Source organism: Carassius carassius, chromosome 34, assembly GCF_963082965.1.
Source record: "Carassius carassius chromosome 34, fCarCar2.1, whole genome shotgun sequence".
Taxonomy (NCBI): Eukaryota; Metazoa; Chordata; class Actinopteri; order Cypriniformes; family Cyprinidae; genus Carassius; species Carassius carassius.
In genome coordinates this window covers 18,229,124-18,244,306 of record NC_081788.1, presented here as the reverse complement: position 1 = coordinate 18,244,306, position 15,183 = coordinate 18,229,124, and the positions used below count along the sequence as shown (strand labels likewise).

The following is a 15,183-nucleotide window of genomic DNA, read 5'->3' as shown; positions in this document are numbered from 1 at the left end:
CCAGCTGGAGAACACCGACCACTTCGAGGCATACAACCTTCGTGTCGACGGAGCTCTAGCCTGAGTGATGGTATTTAGCACTCCCACTGAGAGATCAGCGGGTAACCGTTGAGCGCCCACACATGGAGGGACCACAACTCCGGTTGAGGGTGCCAAATCGAGCCCCTGGCCTGCGAGAGGAGGTCCCTCCTCAATGGCACTGGCCACGGGGCGATGCCTGCTAACCGAATCAAATCTGGGAACCATGGTTGGTTCTTCCAAAAAGGTGCTACAAGCAGCATTGAACATCTTGTTTCTCTCACCCGTTCTATCACCTGCAGAAGGAGGGAGACGGGAGGGAAAGCATAAAGCGGGCAGCACGGCCATCTCTGCGACAGCGCGCTTTTGTTCTTGGAAAAGAACACGGGGCAGTGAGCGTTTTCGTGGGACGCGAAGAGGTCCACCTCCGCCCTGCCAAATCTCTCCCACAACAGCTGGACTGTTTGCGGGTGTAGAGACCATTCGCCCGAGGGAATGTAGTTTCTGGACAGCCTGACTGGACCCAGAAACACGCGTCAGCGCGTTCTCCACTGCCAGCATTTCCAGACAGTTGATATGTTGGAGCTTTTCCCGTTCTGACCACAGGCCAAAGGATGGTCTGCCCTCGAGCAGCGCTCCCTATCCCGAAGTGGAGGCGTCCGTCGACACCATTTTCACTTTCGAGGAAGTCCCCAGGATTAAACCTGATTGGTACCAGTCGTTTGCTGTCCAGGGTTTCAGGGCTGTAACGCAGCCCTGATTGACCTTGAGACGCAGTCGACCAGATACCCACGCTCCGCGCGGTACCCGCACTTTCAGCCAGAACTGCAGGGGGCGCATGCGGAGCAGGCCCAACTGCAGAACCGGAGATGCTGAGGCCATGAGACCCAACATCTTCTGACATTCTCTGAGCGAAACGGTCGCGCCGCAGCGGAGAGAACTCGCCGCGTGCTGAATGTCCAACGCGCGCTGTGGTGACAGCCGCGCCGTCATGGAACGTGAGTCCAGAGCTAAACCCAAAAACAGTATCGTCTGACTGGGGTTCAGCGAACTCTTCGTCCAGTTGACACTGAGACCAAGTTTCTCGAGGTGATCGAGTAAAACGGCCCTGTGCTCCACGAGCTCCGCCCGTGATTTAGCCAGAATCAGCCAGTCGTCCAAATAGTTCAGCACTCGCATGCCTCTGAGTCTGAGAGGAGCGAGCGCTGCGTCCATGCACCTCGTAAACGTACGAGGAGCTACGGACACGCCGAATGGCAGGACTGTAAACTGGTATGCCTGGCCCTCGAAGGCGAATCACAAATATCGCCTGTGACTTGACGCTATCTGTATTTGAAAATATGCGTCCTTCAGATCTATAGACATGAACCAGTCTCCTCCGCGAATATGCGCGAGGAGCTTCCTGGTCGTAAGCATTCCGAAACTGCGTTCCACCAATGCCTTGTTCAGCTGTCTTAGATCCAGTATGGGCCTGAGACCCCCGTCTCTCTTGGGCACTAGAAAGCATCTGCTGTACAGCCCCCCCCCTCGCTTTGAGCTTGAGACACAGGCTCTACAGCCCCTTTGCTCAACAGTTTTGATATTTCGGCCCGAAGTATTTGCACTACTTCTGTTTTGACCTGTAGCGAGTAGCCTCTCCTTATAATGCCTAGCACCCAATCCGAAACCCCTGGAAGCGCTGAACATGCATCTGGCTGAATGGCTAAGGGCTGGATGCGAAGCTGATCACAGCGGGCAGATCGCTCCTCCTCGACCCCGTCCCGACGCTTAACCGATTGAGGGAGGGCTGAGTGGGTCCCGTGGGACTCGTGATGTCTGCGAGTAAATGTGGGCTGCAAGTGTGCACATTTACTGCTTTCGACTCGCTGTCTGCCTGGGCAGAGCGTACGTGCACGGGCTTCGTTTTTACAGAAAACCACGTGACATAGTGTTCGTGGGCACTGAGGAGTGGGCACGTTTACCATGTGTAGCGCGTGACCGACCTGAGTCGATCTTATAGGCGCGAGCCCTGTGTGCAGGGCTGTGCTTACATGTGGAGATGGGCACTGAGGAGTGGGCATCGTCACTACATTTATAGCACCATCGGCCGTGGCCGGACGAACGTGCACGGGTTTCATTTTTACAGAAACCACATGACGCGTGTGACATAGTGATTGTGGGCACTGAGGAGTGGGCACGTTTACTATGCAGTGCGCGCGATCGACCTGAGTCGCTTTTATGGGCACGAGCCCTGTGTGAAGGGCTGTGCTTATATGTGGAGATGGGCACTGAGCAGTGGGCATCGTCACTACATTTATAGCACCATCGGCCATGGCCGGACGAACGTGCACGGGTTTCGTTTTTACAGAAACCACATGACGCGTGTGACATAGTGATTGTGGGCACTGAGGAGTGGGCACGTTTACTATGCAGTGCGCGCGATCGACTTGAATTGCTTTTATGGGCGCGAGCCCTGTGTGAAGGGCTGTACTTATATGTGGAGATGGGCACTGAGCAGTGGGCATCGTCACTACATGTATAGCACCATCGGCCGTGGCCGGACTAACGTGCACGGGTTTCGTTTTTACAGACCTGACGCGTGTGACATAGTGATTGTGGGCACTGAGGAGTGGGCACGTTTACTATGCAGTGCGCGCGATCGACTTGAATCGCTTTTATGGGCGCGAGCCCTGTGTGAAGGGCTGTGCTTATATGTGGAGATGGGCACTGAGCAGTGGGCATCGTCACCACATTTATAGCACCATCGGCCGTGGCCGGAACACCAGAAATTACACCTCCTTCGAGAAATATCTGGGCAGCCGTGATAACGGTTTTTGTGTGCAGGCAAGCGGGCAACCGTACAGGCTTGCGCATTGCAAAAGACGCTGAAACAGTCACAATCCCTGGAACTGAAACAGCGGCGCGCTTAGGTGAGAGTTCGGCCGCGGCGACTCGTACACCGGCGCTTTCCTAGGACGGCTTCGGGGCTCCCGGCCTCACCGTAATCCTCTGCCGCGGTCCCCATGTGGAGAATGCTAGTGAGACAGACGAACGAGTTCGCGCTGAATATGGAGCGTTCCAAGCCTTTGCCACCTCTTCGTGAAGCTCAGGAAGAAATGAGGCGGACTTTGAGAAGTAAGCTCATCCGAAAGGAAACTACCATCCAGCCGGGAACGAGAGGAGGGGCACCGGTGCAGACCACTCGAGGCCGAGACTCGTCGCGGCCAGCGTGAGCACTCGCCTCGGCTCCTTCCCGATGTCAGCTCGCTTGCTGGGCTTCTGAGCAGAAGGCGCAAGATCCTTGGAGCTCGCCCAGCCCTCTGGAAGCGGCGCTTTTACGGCGCCTCAGCGCAGCGGAGAATGCAGGCTCAGAGAAAAAGGCCAAGCGAGTCCTCAGAGTCACCATGGCAACAGCTCGCAGTGAGGGCATCCGCCATCAGCGAGCCCGAGCGCTGCATGATCTTCACCCAGGCAGGAGACACAGATGACGTACCGGTCTCCCTGGCTGAGTGGGGCTCTGATGAGCCGCAGGAAGGCATCTTAAAAAAGACGCAAGCTCTTTTACGAGTGTGTGTCGCAGGGCGAACACACACACACGCATAAAGAACAGCTGGATATAACAGAATTGAAAGGATATAGGCGCCGGACAGCGCAGCAGGAAAGGCAGTTGAAGGCGGCGAAGGCCAGCAGCTTCAGAATGGCTCGTCCCGCTGATATGCTTCTCAGACGGCGCTTGCTTCCTCCGTGATCCAGCGATGCGTGAGCTTCACTGAAGAGATGAAAAATAAATCAGGTGAGTCAGCCTTTTCGAGCTCCTTTTATAAGGTTGGGCCACACCCGTTTCGGCGGGAAGTGGCGTGAAGGGCGCGAAGCGCCCTTATTGGTCTGATATGGCATCAGCCTGCGCTCGATAGGCTGTGCACTTGCCGCAGAGCAGCCAATGAGCGAGCGAGCCGTCTCGCCTATGGCTGTGTGCTGCTGCAAATGCGCTTTACAAAAATTCAAAATTAAGGATAATTTTTTGCTTCAATATTTCATGAAAAGAGACTTTTCCCGTAGCGTCTTAGCTAAGACGCAGTACGAGAGAACTCTCGTAAGAGAACCAAAGCCATCTTTAAATACAGGAACACACAATGTTAAGTTGCTGGTGTCACAACTTGAGTGAAAATATTCAGTTCTTAAAATTGCTTTAAAAAATTAGATATGGATTATGTGGCCTCTCTGAACCAATTCAAGGGTGATGACGTCTCCCCTTAGAAGTCCCCTTCTAAGACCTGTGTGCTCATAAGATGTTTTGTTAGAGCTGCATTGATTGTCTGGTCCTAAGGATCTGTAGAGGATCATGCATCTAATATTCTGCTCATGCATTTTGAATTTGTTTTTTTTTATTGTTGCTGGATACTGAAGGGTCTGAGATATTATCAGTGAATAGCACTAGATGGATATGATGACAGGATTTTTATAAATGGGAGTGATGGCTTGGAAAAATGATAAGCAGTAAAATACTAATTAAGAGGTATTTGACAATATCTGGTTCTGTAGACATTCATATGGATTGCTTAAAATGTACGGTATCAGACCATGTAGTTTTTCCTACAGAATAGTATTTTACGTTTACATACAAAACAATATAGAAATGTATGCAATTTTTTAAATATTTGTTATAATTGTTATAAAATATTATTTTTGTAATATATAAATATTTATTTAAACATTTAATGTTTTTGTGATGAGGGGGCAGGGCCGAGGGCTGTGGAGGATCAACAGTGTTGGATAAGAGAGGACCAGAGGCCCGTTTCACAAAGGAGGTTAAGTGAAAACTCTGAGTATGTTAACCCTGAAATGAGGGAAACTCTAGGTTTTCTGTTTCAGAATGGGAGGTTTGTCAAACCTGAGAAAGCAGGGTAAGTCAAGCCCGTTTCTGAAAGAGAGCTAACTTATACTAGAGTCAGTTACCATGAGTGGTCAGTTACCACTCTATGAACCTAACCTGGTCAGGAGCAGGTTTTCTTCGGTAAACCCAGAGTTTCTTCGGCCTCCTCCCCCTTTTTAAACACTTCATTAATGCACGTTGGAAAAATGCTCTTCTTAATAAGTGTTTTTTTTCTCAAGTACATAATATAAAAAAATAATAAAATAAAGATAGACTTTCTATATAAGAAAATGATATAAGATACTTAGTCTTGTTTCCTGGGGGGGATCTAAATTAAGTGCATTTTACTTAAAGGGTTAGTTCACCCAATAATCAAAATTATGTAATTAATAACTCACCCTCATGTCGTTCCAAACCCGTGAGACCTCCGTTTATCTTTGGAACACAGTTTAAGATATTTTAGATTTAGTCCGAGACCTCTCAGTCCCTCCATTGAAACTGTGTGTACGGTCTACTGTCCATGTCCAGAAAGGTAAGAAAAACATCATCAAAGTAGTCCATGTGACATCAGAGGGTCAGTTAGAATTTTTTGAAGCATCGAAAATACATTTTGGTCCAAAAATAGCAAAAACTACAACTTTATTCAGCATTGTCTTCTCTTCCATGTCTGTTGTGAGAGAGTTCAAAACAAAGCAGTTTGTCATATCCGGTTCGCGAACGAATCATTCGATGTAACCGGATGTGACGGTGGGGTGAAGGAAAGGCTGGAAACAAATGCGAGTTAACAGTTTTAATGAGAATAAACAAACAAACAAACACAAGGGAACAATGAGGCTGAGACGACGAAACTCCGAGGTGGTGGTGAGGAGGTGAGGAATCCGGATGATGACCGTGAGAAGGTGAGGAATCCGGATGATGGTGGTGAGAGGGCAGCAGGAGAGGATGACACAGGAACTGCAGGGAATAGAGCCGAAGGTAAGTGTTCGTGGCTGAGTGAAAGTGCGTAGAGTGGATGAGGTTCTGGGGAAATACAGACATCCAACGCAGACAACACTAAAGCCGACAAACAGGGTACACGACATTAAACAACGATCTCACAAACACAAGACGTGAGACAAGCCAATATATAGGGGATGAGTAATGAGTGGCAGCTGTTGCTGATGACAATTAGCGGAGACGCCCACAAGCTAATCAGTGCAGACGCGAAACACACAGACTTCACCACAAAGTGCAAACACCCCGAGATCACGGTTTACCAACTGTGACACCGGATCTTTTTGAACCAGTTCACCAAATCGAACTGAATCGTTTTAAATGGTTCACGTCTCCAATACGCATTAATCCACAAATGACTTAAGCAGTTAACTTTTTTAATGTGGCTGACACTCCCTCTGATTTAAAACAAACCAATATCCCGGAGTAATTCATGTACTCAAACAGTACACTGACTGAACTGCTGTGAAAAGAGAACTGAAGATGAACACCGGACCGAGCCAGATAACGAACAAAAGACTGACTCGTTCACGAGTAAAGAACAGATTGCATCGGTTTCCGGATCACCAGTACTTCTTTCTGACAGTTCGATTCAATAAACCGGTTGAAGAAAACGGTTCACCGGTTCTTTTCCGCTCGACGTAATGGCATCATTTGCGATTATTGCCCTTGATTCAAGCCTTCGGTTTACCCGCGCTCATAACACTAGCACAGAATCAGTTCAGAATCAATCACCAAAAGAATCAGTTCGGTTCATGCGCTCTGTGTGTCAGTCTGCTTCACGCTGAATCACACATGTGCAGTATCATCAGCTCCTCGGTTCTCGAATCGGACACGTCCGACAGAAACGGTTTTTGACTCGTGAATGGAGTCTGGCTCAGCTCGGTGTTCATCTTCAGTTCTCTCTTCACAGCAGTACAGTCAGTGTACTGTTTAAATTAATTACTCCGGGATATTGGTTTGTTTGAACTCAGAGGGAGTTTCAGCCACATTAAAAAAGTTAACAGCTTAAGTCATTTGTGGATTAAGGCGTATTGGAGACGCAAACCTTTTAAAACAATTCAGTTCGATTTGGTGAACTGGTTCAAAAAGATCCGGTTACATCAAATGATTCTTTCGCGAAACGGATATCCAGACTGCTTTGTTTTGAACTCTCTCACAACAGACACAGAAGAGAAGACAATGCTGAATAAAGTCGTAGTTTTTGCTATTTTTGGACCAAAATGTATTTTCGATGCTTCAAAAAATTCTAACTGACCCTATGATGTCACACGGACTACTCTGATGATGTTTTTGAGGTTGATGTTGATGAGGGACTGAGAGGTCTCGGACTAAATCTAAAATATCTTAAACTGTGTTCCGAAGATAAACAGAGGTCTCACTGGTTTGGAACGACATGAGGGTGAGAGATTAACTACATAATTTTGATTATTGGGTGAACTAACCCTTTAAGTAAAATGATATGCCAGTGTGGTAATAAAAGTAATCTTAATGCAAATGGAAACAAGATTATTCTGAGTGTCTATTACTAAGTGCAAATCTACAGTAGCTCCGCCCTCCATCGACACATAAGGTTAAATACGACACATGTGAATAACGGCTTCAATGGTGTGGACAGTAATGTTTTGGGCACAGAAAACTAGCTTGTAACACGATTGATTGGGTTAGAGTCCGGCTGTTGCCGAGCTCATTCTTCTCACTTTTCCCATCACATGTCACATTAGAATTTATTTTCAATAAAAATGAACAAAATGTTCTAAAAGTGTAAGTAAAGTGCCTAACGAGTGTTTAATAATGATACAACTATTTATAATTGTAGTAAATATAATAAATTTACAATCTGTTATTATTGCATCCTGTTAATGTATAAAAATACTGAGATGTTTTGTGTATCTGCCAGTATAAAGTATAACTAGCATCTAATTATTATTTACACTTAGCCTGTTGCAAAGAACTGCTACTTTTACATGGTAAATAGAATATATCACGATTTTCATTGTAAATTTTTTTCTGTAAATAGCATCTAGAGCTACTTGCACTTAGCCTACTTTAAATATGATCTATTGCTAAGAAAGTATTTTAATTCCACTTAGTGTAAATAGCCACTGCCGTATTTTTCTTACTCTATTGACAGATCATTTGTAAAATAAGAAAAATGCCCTTAAAATATTATTATTAATATTATTATTTTATATATATTTTTTGCCCATGAGATACCATAAAATGATTAACTATTAGTTCATTAATATAACGTTATGCCAGTTATCACCTGTGATATTATAACACTGATAAGAATTACATTTGTATTGAGTCGGAAGTATGCAGACAGCTTTTTGGCGGGAGCTGTTGCCTTGGTGAATCGTAATTTCAGCGCTCGGTTGATAATGGCTTTTTATAGTTGTGGTGCAACTATAAACAATAAAGCAACAATAATGACTTATGTCTTTGAAACAAAAAAGCATGCTGAATAGCACTATCTGAAAAAATAATGCTTTGAATTAACAGTACTTGCATTTTAATGCCTTGTATTTCCAGGGCTTGCATCTTTAGGTCCTGAAATTTAATATAGTTGTTCGTTTAAGCTGTGAATATTTCAATTAAAAATATTTCACACGCTTTTTCATAATTAAAAAATAAATAATTCATATTCACGTTCCAGAATTCACTTCCAAAATATTAAATCGGTTAAAAAATACGATATAATATTCGACAGACAAATTTCGGTCCATTTTATTTCACTTTCCAAATTCGCTTCCACAAATTCAGTGGTTAAAATTCGGCAGATAATTCGCCCTTTCACATCCGGGAGCTGCAGGAATAGCAGTAGAGCACAGAGGCATGATCTCCAACTGCTGTCAGTCGCTCCCCAGCAGGTGGTGCAAGCGGCTGTTATATAAGGCCAAAGCAACAGGTGGATTAAGTAATACAGTTACAAAAACTGATCTGCAGAAATTAAGCAAGCGCTAGGTAGAAGTTTTGATTATCGGGGCATGTGGAAAAGCTGATTGTGCGTATGTTTATTTCAACCTCTTTGCTGTTACCAAGTAAGCAGCATTCAAAGGAGATTATAATGGTGTTTTACTTTCGGTTGTTTAGTTTCCGTAACTTTGTGTCATGGCTTTTGCGTGCTGAGCTGTAATACTGGGGATCCCCTCACGTCACACTCCAGGATTCCCCAATGACGAGTAATGCTTCTCAGTCAAATAATACTGTGATATAAGACCTCAGATCTCAGAATACATTTTATTGATGATTATGCAAACTATATAGACAGTTAAGCAGATGTAAAATATGAACGAACGCTCAAGGTTTCACGCGGTTTCACTCAGAAATCTGTTAAAGAAAAGAAAACACATTACGTGGCTCAGCGCACTAACAGTGACAGCGATTAAAAGACAAAACTCACATCTTACTGATGATGCAAACTATATACAGACAGATGAGGATATGAACGCAAGTTACGGAACAAGAAAAAGTGCATGTTATATATATATAAAATAATTTATTTAATTTATTTAAAAAATAATTAATGAATGAATAAGGGGCCATTCACATATCGCGCCTAATAACGCGTGGAAAAGGCTATGCGCGCCGCTTTCTCCTTTTTTCCAAAGCGCTCGGGCAGAAGCTCTCCTGAGGCTAAGCAACAATGACGCGCTCTCTCCATGAAGACGCGGAAATTTCAGCAAAGGATAAATGGATTTGCAGCAGAAAAAATATCGGTTTCAGTAGCTCTGATACTAAATTTATTTCAAAGTGGCAATCCATATACAGCTATAATCAGCTGGTCCTTCATCTTGGCTGAGCTTTCAACGTTCAGGGAAAGGATGAAGCTGCAAGTTTAGTTCTTGTCACATGACCTGCGGTGCACTTGTGGCATTCTGAAAGTTGAGATGTTTTTAACTCGATATGCGGTGCGGATGCGCCTGGAAAAAACGGGCGCGTCGCACCGCTTCCATTATGAGCGTGCATACCGCGTGCCTACATTGGAAATAACGAAATTGAGCATGCAAAAGACGCGATATGTGAACGCCCCCTAAGAACTGCGGTCTTCTACTTCAAATATGCCGTGGAGAACATTGTTCAAGAACATTGTTGCGGCATCTCTCAAGCAACGAATAAACACCGCTAACTTGGAGAATGCAGTGAAAACTCCTCTTCTCGCGTCTGCCCTAGACCCTCGGCACAAACATCTCAGGTTTCTCGATGAAAACATGAGAGAAGTAAGAAAAAAACACTTTTTTTGAACATTATCAGAACATTTTCCTTGATGCGAGTGGTGCGGATGCAGTCGCCACGATGAAGAAGATGCAATGCCCACTCGTTGGAAAAGGCAGAGCCAGTTCTCCAGCGATGATTACAGAGAGTCCAGCCGAGACGAGTGGGAACAGTTCTTGCTGGAGCCATGTATTCCACCAGATGAGGATCCCATATAGTGGTGAAACGAAAACACGAAGCGCTTCACAAAACGTATTCGCTTAGCACACCGTTATTGTGAGTCCCAACAACGTCTGTGCCGTCAGAGCGCGTTTTCTCCGCGGCTGGCCTTATTGTTAACAGACTAAGGAGCCGACTTTCCCCCGATCATGTTTACACGCCCGTGTTTCTTAACAAGAACATGTAAAACAATAAAAAAAAGCAAAAAAAGATTTGCTGACAGTTTAAAAGTTAAGTGTACAATATAATTGCTGCAGGCTGCTTTACCCTGTACTTTTATTTGTTTGCACGCATTGTTAAAGGTTTTCAGCTACAAAACACAATGTGTAATGTTCAAGCTTATTGTGTGTAAGCTTGTTCAAAATGACGAAAACAAATGTTGCTGAAAAATAACGTCTGACTCATTAAACTTAATTTAAATAAACAAATATTCGAATATTCTTTTTTTGTGAGCTCAAATATTCGAATGTGATATTTGTGGAAAACGCCCATCCCTAGTAAGTCAGTCTTGTATCTAGCAATGTACTACAACTGTTGGAACATGAAAACCCTTTCCAGGGATCTTTAATATGTAAATAATTGTATACTGTAAATATATGAAGGGAGGTATTGGCAAAATCTCACCTGTAGAAAATCACTATGAGAAATACAAGATTAAGAATTTGACTGTGTTATTTAAAATTTTAATTAAAACACATTGGACCTTTTAACCCAGTCAGTGGAATTGTCAGATGGTCCCTTGGGTGCGGTAGCACGTCAATAATTTCTTCAGTTTAAATTTTCAGAATATACCTAGATTGTTTTTAACTCATTTTTTTATGTTAATATAAATTGGTTGCATATTGTTAAAACTAATCATGGTATTGATATCTTTGTGTGACTGTCGACTTTATCAGCGGTAATGGAAATCAATTATAAAGAAAATGCAGCGCATTGGATTCTTTTTGACCCCATTTGCTTGCCTGTATATAGTTTGCATAATCATCAATAAAATGTCTTCTGAGATCTGAGGTCTTATATCACAGTATTATTTGACTGAGAAGCGTTACTCGTCATTGGGGAATCCTGGAGTGTGACGTGAGGGGATCCCCAGTATTACAGCTCAGCACGCAAAAGCCATGACACAAAGTTACGGAAACTAAACAACCGAAAGCAATATGTGTCTTCCTTAGATGTAATGTTAGTTCTGTAATTCAGCGTTGGGTAAAACACCATTATAATCTCCTTTGAATGCTGCTTACTTGGTAACAGCAAAGAGGTTGAAATAAACATACGCACAATCAGCTTTTCCACATGCCCCGATAATCAAAACTTCTACCTAGCGCTTGCTTAATTTCTGCAGATCAGTTTTTGTAACTGTATTACTTAATCCACCTGTTGCTTTGGCCTTATATAACAGCCGCTTGCACCACCTGCTGGGGAGCGACTGACAGCAGTTGGAGATCATGCCTCTGTGCTCTACTGCTATTCCTGCAGCTCCCGGATGTGAAAGGGCGAATTATCTGCCGAATTTTAACCACTGAATTTGTGGAAGCGAATTTGGAAAGTGAAATAAAATGGACCGAAATTTGCCTGTCGAATATTATACATCGTATTTTTTTAACCGATTTAATATTTTGGAAGTGAATTCTGGAACGTGAATATGAATTATTGATTTTTTAATTATGAAAAGGTGTGTGAAATATTTTCAATTGAAATATTCACAGCTTAAATGAACAACTATATAAAATTTCAGGACCTAACAATGCAAGCCCTGGAAATACAAGGCATTAAAATGCAAGTACTGTTAATGCAATGCATTATTTTTCAGTTAGTGCCATTCAGCATGCTTTTTTGTTTCAAAGACATAAGTCATTATTTTACTTCCATACTTAACTCAGAGTCAGTCAATTTAGAGTTGATTAAACCAACTCATTTCAGCTGTTCTGTAACCGAAAACTCAGAGTTTCCCATCTCAGGGTAAGTCAACTCAGAGTTCAAGTTTAAACTCAGAGTTGGTTGAACCTCTTTAGTGAAACGGGCCCCAGGCCTGGTTTTTATTTTTTGTTTTGGTTCTGTTTGTGCGCAACAGTCATCCGTGAGGGAGTTTTGTGTTTATTTTGTTATTAAAGTTTTGTTTGAATGTTTGCCGGTTCCTGCCTCCTTCTTCCAGTGACTACGAATGTTACAGTGTTGCAGTTTTGATTTAATTACATTTGAAATATCATTAAATGCCAAAAAAGTATATTTTGCTATGCATTATCATATGAATGCTCAGGGAGTAAAATCATTACATTTTCATTCATTCAGCTTCATGTCAGACATATTTTAATTCAGGATCCAATTTGATAGATTTATTCAGTTTGTTTAGGGTTAAGGAGTTGAAAAAACTTCTTTTTAAATCCTTTTGTGGCATTCATTAAAAGAACTCATTTGACTTATTTTTGTAGATTTGGTGGAGGAAGTCAGGAAAAACTGTTTCTATCTCCATCCCTCCCTTCTCTTTATCATGTCTTCTCACTGGAATGTTCCAGTTTTGTCCCTTTGTTTAGTAAAGTTTACTCTGTCACTGGTGATAGTACTCATTAAATTGCTGAAATAGCAGTGCAGAGTAAATTACTGGTTTTCCAGGTTGTAAATGGCTATGTTGTGTTGAATACAGGTTCAGACACACACAAAGGACTGATCATTTGAGCCATCTATTGCACACACTCACAGACTCACTTAAGCTCATTTGTAATGCTCAAAAAGCTTTTCCCCTCTGTGTACATCTGCTTGTTCTATATATATTTCACATGGTAGATCAAAAGATTTTAGGATGCCATGAAAGGCTGGGTTTTGATCAGGTACATGCAAAGACCAGCTATGAGGAAATGAACCATTTGGAGGAGAACTCTCTGCTTAATAGCAAGAATGAGGTTTGCAAATATCTTCAAAAGTCTGTCGCTTTCCAAGAAGTTACATAGATGAATCCCATTTAGAGACAAGATAAAACCTGCAAACCCAAAATAATGAGTGAAATGTTTCATCTTTGAAGTACAGTGTGGCCAAAGACAGGTAGCTTTAGCTGTGATGTGAAGCACTTTGACTGACATATAAGTTGTTTTTACTGTTGCTAAAGAAAGAATTGCAATCTGCAAGAAGACATTGATGCTCAATTGCTCAATTCATGGAGGCTGGTTTAAAAACAAGCATAGGTTGACATTTCGCTTCTCTCTGCTCAAATAGTTTTCAGCTTGAATTGATCTTGCCAGTAAGGTCCTATTCATGGGATCATAATCGCTGTAAATGCTTGGTTTGAAGGGGGCTGTTAATCTTCTGCAAAGCCCTCACACACTGTGGTTTAGCTTCAGTCAAGAAACAATTCAAGCAATGTATAATAAAGGTGGTGCTCCCTCGGCCATCAAATATGAAAGGTGAATTGTCCCTAGAGTGTGGAAATTCCCCTGGCCATTCCCCTGCATGTTCATCAGTAGAAATGCCATTAAGAATAATGACTTTGTATCAGGTAGACCTCACACCATACTATTATGGCTAATGAGGGTTGTCTCTATTGTGTTGATAACATTCCTCTGGCCTGAGAAGCCCCTAGCAAGCAGGTTTACGATGGTGTTAGTCATTACTGGAGTGTAATTTGCAGTATAAACTACACATTGGACATCATGTGAATGATTCCCTTGGAAATGGTCCAGTTCTCCTTCAATCTTTTCTCTCACTCACTCTTCCTCTCTCTTCATTGACTCCAGCCTACAATTTCATCATTCTCTGAATGGCACTCTCAGTGCAAGATAGTGTTTAGCAGCTAATTGGTTCAAATAGAATTGATGCTTGTTGATGCCAGACACAGATAAACCATTTGGGCCATAAAATAACCATTTAGGGGCCTCTAACAGGTTTTCTTTTTATCCCAAGAAATTGCAGGTCATAATAAAAATGATATTGGCATCTTGATTCATGTGGACTGTTGATTTTAGTATTATTTATATACAATTTTTTGTCACAATCACCAGCTGGAGTGCTCTTGATAGAATCCATCCCATACCTTTGACACTCTTTCCTAGACTACATTTCCCATAACCCATTGCCAGGACTCATAATGTCTGATTGTTTACACCTGTTGCTTATTACCTCTATCTAAGCCTGGTGTTTTCAATCACTCTTGGCGAAGTCTTGCATGTGTCACTTCTGCAGTTCTAAGCCTTTTATCCTTTGCTTGTCTTGTTTTCCTAGTTCTTAATATTCTGCCTGTTTATCTGGATTACTCTGTTTGCCTCAGCCCTGAACTCTGTCATTGTTTGGACTGGTTTTTGTGTTTGACCTCATGCCTGTTTTGACTACAATTGTGGATTGTCCCTGTAATTAATTACTGTCCTTCGTGTCCCTGTGCAGTTCATGACATGGTTGTTATTTATATTTTGAATTAGCTTTTTTTTCCTTACTTCTTAGTATTTTTTGCCATTTTTTAATATTTCAGTATTTAGCTGCTATATAGCTTATAGCACGAGTGGGGCGGGGCCGAGAGCCATGGGAACTGAGCGCGGCCAGTGGAGTGATTTGGAAATGAGCAACACCTGTGCCACTCACCAGTCTCGAGTCCCACAGAGGAGATCCGAAGAATACAAAAGAGGAGCGATGACAGTGAAGGACGAAAGAGGACTAGGCCTGGACTTTATTTTGTGTTTATTTTGTGTTATTTTGGTTTTGTTTTGTGTTTATTTGGTTATTAAAGTTTTGATTTGAATGTTCGCCGGATCCCGCCTCCTCCTTCCCACGATTATAAAGTTTGTACAGCGTTACAATATATATATAATGTCAGATTTATTTTAAATAATGAAAACAACTTTTAATATTTTTAGTTTTGGTTTAACAATAACACTTTTCATGTGTCAGTGACATGCATAATT

The 15,183-nt window shown here is 42.7% G+C and overlaps 1 protein-coding gene across 2 annotated transcripts in view; it reads left to right on the top strand.

The window, feature by feature from the left end:
- Positions 1–15,183, top strand: part of LOC132114598 (copine-5-like) — a 102,329-nt gene that overhangs the window by 56,027 nt on the left and 31,119 nt on the right. The window lies entirely within an intron of this gene.